The following is a 6059-nucleotide window of genomic DNA, read 5'->3' on the forward strand; positions in this document are numbered from 1 at the left end:
ATATCTTTGTGATTGGTTTCAAAGCTTTTGTTCATGACAAAGGGACCAAGATAATTTAAATTCTCCTTTGTTTCATGGCATTGAAACTTACTGCAACAACTCACCAACTTTTAGATCACTTCTGTCTATGTGAGTTACTTCTCTCTTTAATGGAAAATAAAGAGACGGAATGAACAAATAAAGTCCGCTGCCAAACTTATTCAGGCTATCTCCCAAAGTTCCTAGTTATCTAACATTCACTTCCTGATTCCTGTCCCTGCTTATGTTATTTACTAAACACCCCAGTTCTATCACAATGACCATAAGGAAAGCACTCAAGTAGAAGAGCCATGCTCTTGTTCTGATTCCTAGAAGGGCCAGTCTATTGGGTTCCAGATGTCCTGCTTCAAATAGCTAAGGAATCAGTCATTGATAATACCCTTGGGGAATGTCTGCTACCTCAGATTTACATGTAACCACATACTCTTCTTTCCCACACATTCTTTTCAAACTATAGCCTAAATTAGAGAGTTAATTCAGCCCCATAAATATGCTTCCAAAGATGTAGGAGAGAAAGATAAGTGAACGCATCAGTACTGGTTATAATGTTTATAAATAAATTTGTGAATATTATTTTCAAAATGTATTCTTATATGATCTTTCTGTATTTGTAGCACATATCAATGTTTTACAAAAGAGATAATTTCTCCTTTCTAGATGCTGCTATATTCTTGATGTGTTTCCTGGAACTGCTATCCTTGTAATGTTCCTAAAGTGAGGATGAACCAAGATAAAAATTGAAGAAAAGAAAAAGGCAGTAGGGTAAAAGTCCTGCTGCAATTTTGAATTATTGAATATCATAGCTCCTATTGCTAACATACATGATTAAATACAGTAGATTGAGACCAGAGAAACTTGCAACTTAATAAACTCATTACTGATTCTTCTTGAGACTCACCTCTGCTAATCTTGAAGAACTAGGTTTTTGATCTGATAGAACAAAACCAATACAGTTAAAATATATTATTTTCCTTAATCCGTGAAAGGATTAAGGATGTTGTCAACAAGATGTTCCAGGAGTCACTAACAGAGGTACCTCAAATTTGTAGTTATGAATTGACCAAAAGTCTATGAAGGAAAGCAATATACCAGACCTCAGAGCCACCACGTCCTCCAGCACACTGCATTTGTTTGAGGCTTTTCTATCTTTCAGACCTCATTACATATCCAGAAATGCATCTCCCTTATGATTTCCTCTAAGGTAATCAAGTAGAAAGAAAAGAAATAATGATTTGTGCTTATGCCCCAATTCATAATAATGGATGTGAACCTCGCACCAGGGATTACACAGTCCCCAGAGTACAGAAGAATGGAGTCTCTAAAGTCATTCATAAATTTGTACCTAGACTCGTTGACAGTGATATTAATTATTATTCTAGTGTATTACTTTTATTGAATGAAGTATTTTTTAATGATTTATATGATTTTTTAATATCTTGAGCATCATTAAGTGTTCAATAATAAATTTTGTTTATTTTATAGGGACAAAAATTTTCATTCAGCTATTTTTAATAACAAATGTTACCTATACAGAGTAGTAGGCTTTATATGACATTTTCTCATATAAATATTATATACTTTCATCACACTCATCTTTTTGGTTGTAGTTTCTTACCTCCCTCCCTATTTTCCCCTTCTGAATACCTAGTACTTCTCTTTCATGTACTCTCTTCCCATACTCGACATCTGAACAGAAGGATCTGACTCTTGTTCTTGTGAGGGTGGCTCATTTCACTTAACATATTGACCTTCAGTTCTATCCACATTCTTGCAAAGGACATTTTATTCTACTTTATAACTAAATAAAACGTTTTGGTGTACATATACCTCAATTTTTGTGACATGATCTCACTATGTAGCTTAGGCTGGCCTCAAACTCATTAATTATTCGAGCTACCTTTGAACTCACAATCCTCTCACATTCTTTTTTAAAGTACCGCACTGACATTTGCCATCATTCCCAACTCAGTTCATTTTCTTGATCCATATTGACATATAAACTGATTGTATAAAATGGCTTTAGGAATAATGTCCCAATATAAATCTATATCTTACAGACCCTGACTTTGACATTAGAGAACACAGACACTGCAGAGATATTTTTAGCTCATTTGAAAATTCAAGCTTTTACATCATTAGGGGTCTTCCTATATTTGTTTTTGTTGTAACTGCACTTACTTACATTTCCAATAAGAGCGTAACAATGTTGTTGGGGTTTTTTGGCACATGTGTTTAACAATGCTACAATGTTATTTATTTCTTTTTATGATAATGGCTTTGGTTACAGTAAAATGGGCTCTTGGAGTAGTTTTGATTTATGTTTCTTGATGGCTGAAAGTACTAATTTTTTTCATAATTTTATTGACAATTTGTGCTTCATCTTTTGAGACTTTAAGTTCATATTTTTTGCCCATTTGTTGACTTGTTATTTTTTCAGTTGGTTAATGATATTTATTTATTTATTCATTCATTCACTCATTCATTCTTTAAATATTTATTTACATTTCAAATGTTTGTCCACTTCTTAGTCTCCCCTCTACAAATGCTTCATCCTATCCCCACTCCCATTCCACTCTAAGACGATGTCCTCCCCATTCCCTCCTCACTTCTCTAGCATCCCCTTACACTAGGGCAACAAGCCTCCAGAGGACCAAGGCCCCCCCTCCTGTTGATGGCAGATAAGGCGATCCTCTGCTACATATGTAGCTGGAGCCATCCATATATATTCATTGATTGGTGGTTTAGTCCCTGAGAGCTCTGGGTGTCTGGTTAGTTGATACTATTGTTCTTCCTATGGGGTTGCAATTCCCTTCAGCTCCTTAAGTCTTTCCTCTAACTCTTTCATTGGGGTTCCCAATGGTTGGCTCTGAATACTTACATCTGTCTTAGTCAGATGCTGGCAGAGACTCTCAGAGGACAACCATACTAGGCTCGTGTCTGGGAATACTTCATGGCATCAGCAATAGTGTCAGCGTTTGATGTATGCAGATGGGATGGATCCCAAGGTGGGGCAGACTCTGGATGGCCTTAACTTCAGTGTCTGCTCCATTTTTGTTCCTGTGTTTCCTTTAGACAGAACCGAATTTGGGTTAAAAATTCTGAGATGGTGGGTGGTCCCATCCCTCAACCGGGGGCCATGTTTTAGTTTTATTTTAAAAAAAGAGGAGGTCTCTTCAGGTTCTCTCTCCCCTTTGTTGGGTATTTCAGCTAATGTCATTCCCATTGGGTCCTAGAAACATCTCGATTCCCTGGTGTCTGGGACTTCCTAGTGGTTTCCCTAGTTTCCCCATCCCCAATGCTACATATTTCTATTCATTCTCTTGACTCTCTGGACTTCTTGCCTGTCTCTTCCCATACCTGACCCTGCCCTACTTTATTCCCTCTCCCTCTTGTCTCCCTCTCAGGTCTCTCCCTCACTGTAAGCCCCAGATTACTTTGTTCTAAGTAGGATCGAAGCATATATACTTTGGTATTCCTTCTTGTTAAGATTTATATGGACTGTAAGTTGTATTGTGAATATGTTAGGCTTTGGAACTAATATCTACTTATTAATGAGTATATACCATGTGTGTTCTTTTGTGTATGGGTTACCTCACTCAGGAAGAAATTTTCTAGTTCCATCCATTTGGCTGCAAAATTCTTGAAGTCATCATATTTAATAACAGAGTCGTAATTAATTGTGTAAATGTAACCCATTTTTCTCTATCCATTCTTTCATTGAGGAACATCAGCTTCTGGCTATCACAAACTGGGGCATCAAATGTACATAGCACCAAGGGCATCCCCTTTCATTGATGTGAGACAAGGCCATTCTCTGATACATATATATCTGGAGGCATGGATCCCTCCCTGTACTCTCCTTGGTTGGTAGTCTAGTCTCTGGGAGTGTTTAGATGGTTTGTCTGATCCAGATTTAACCTCAGTATGTGGTTTCTGTCTACAAGACATCCATTTCATGTAGATATTCCAGTTTTGTTTTGTTGTTTTGTTTGTTTGTTTGTTTTGTTTTTTTTGTTTTTTTTTGAGTTATGGGCTTTTGTAGTAGAACATGATCATTTGTTTGAATTTCCACAGTTTTTGTAGTTATGTCTCTTTTCATTTCTGATTTTGTTAATTTGAATACTGTCTCTATGCCTTTTAGTTAGTTTGGCTAAGGGTTTATCTATCTTGTTGATTTTCTCAAAGAACTAGCTCCTTGTTTTATTGATCTTAAAATACCAACTTTTTCACTTTAGAACTTTTTCATTTACCTGATTAAGTTTATTTTAAGGTTTCTATTTTTGGTTTTGCAAAAAGGATTTCTCCTCATTAGAATTTCTACTGTTGTGATGAAACACAAAGTAAATTGGAGAAGAATGTGTCTATTTGGCTTACTCTTCTGCCTCACTGTTTATGGAAGTCAGAACAAGAACACAAACAGCGAAGGAATCTGGAAGTAGGTATTCTTGAACTCATGTTTTCAGAGTTCTTTACTCTACCTTAAGGGTTATCTTGGAAGTCATAGTCCTACAGCCACTGATGAACTGGGTTCAACTAAAAGGGAGGCTGGAAATGAAAAGGGGGATGGAGAGGCTAGAGAAGCATGAAGCCAAGACAAACTTTTCTGATTAAGGCTCAAAGTTTAATATTCAGCTCTTCTATTTAAAGGGAAAGCCCCACCAAACTCATCCTTTGTGTCAGCCAGAGATAGGTTGGAGAATCCATCCTTTATTTCAGCTTGAGATGTTACAAGGCAAGCTTAGTGGTCAGTCTATTCTTCTAAGTTCCTGTAGGGAGTTGTACCTGCAGCCAAGGTGGATAACTCTATCTAGGTCCTGTTACTAGGTCTATTGTGGTAAACAAGGTCTTTCTAGCCTGCTCAAGGCTGAGGGGAGGGCACATCATAGCATCAGCATATTGCTGAGGAACACCAAACATAATCTTGATTTCTGGAATCATGCCATTTCTAAGTACCCTGTAGACATTAATCTTGGCAAAGAGAACATTCCCTGGTAACCTTGGCTGGGAGAACATTTCCTGAAAGAGAAGCATGAAGTAAGACATGTACGTTATTATAAAATCAGGCTTTATACCAACAACAACCATCAGTACTCAAGGAGACCCAGGTTGGCTCTGCTCCAGGGGCAGAAACCATGTCAGACCGTCTCCTCTATCACCATGAAAGATCTGGCACATTGTTGGCCTTTTCATAACTTTTATCACAAAGGTATATTGTATTTTGTCAAAGCCTTTTTGTATTTCTAAAGATAGTTTTCTGATTTCTGTCTATGATAAATACTTTTATCAATTTGTTAAGTTCAACCATCTCTGCTTCGTCAGAATAAATCCAACCAAGTCCGTATAAAGGATCATTTTTATGTAATCTTTAATTCACTTTTTAAAATTAATTAATTTATTTATTTATTTTAAACTCCAAATTTTATTCCCCTCCAAGTCCACCCTCCGACTGTTCTACATCCCATACCTCCTCCCCACCCCCACTCCAAGAGACCTCTAAACTCCCTGGAGCTTCCAGTCTCTTGAGGGTTAGGTGTATCTTCTCTGACTAAACCCAGACCTGGCAGTCCTCTGCTGTATGTGTGTTGGGGCCTCATATCAGCTGGTGTATGCTGCCTGGTTGGTGGTCCAGTGTTTGAGAGGTCTTAGGGGTCCAGGTTAATTAAGACTGCTGGTCCTCCTACAGGATTGCCCTTCTTCTCAACTTCTTCCAGCTTTTCCCTAATTCAACCACAGGGGTCAGCCGATTCTGTTCATTAGGTGGGTGTAAGTATCTGTATCTGACTCTTTCAGCTGCTTGTTGAGCCTTTTGGAGGGCAGTCATGATAGGTCCCTTTTTGTGGGAGCTCCATAGCCTCAGTATTAGTGTCAGTCCTTGGGACCTCCCACTTTGAGCCTGTCGCTGAACCTTCTTTACCTCAGGCTTCTCTCCATTTCCATCCTTGCAGTTGCTTCAGACAGGAACAATTATGGGTTAGAGTTTTGACTATGAGATGACATCCTCTTCCCTCAGTTGATGCCCT

This window comes from Grammomys surdaster, unplaced genomic scaffold (assembly GCF_004785775.1).
Source record: "Grammomys surdaster isolate TR1022 unplaced genomic scaffold, NIH_TR_1.0 126086, whole genome shotgun sequence".
Classification (NCBI taxonomy): domain Eukaryota; kingdom Metazoa; phylum Chordata; class Mammalia; order Rodentia; family Muridae; genus Grammomys; species Grammomys surdaster.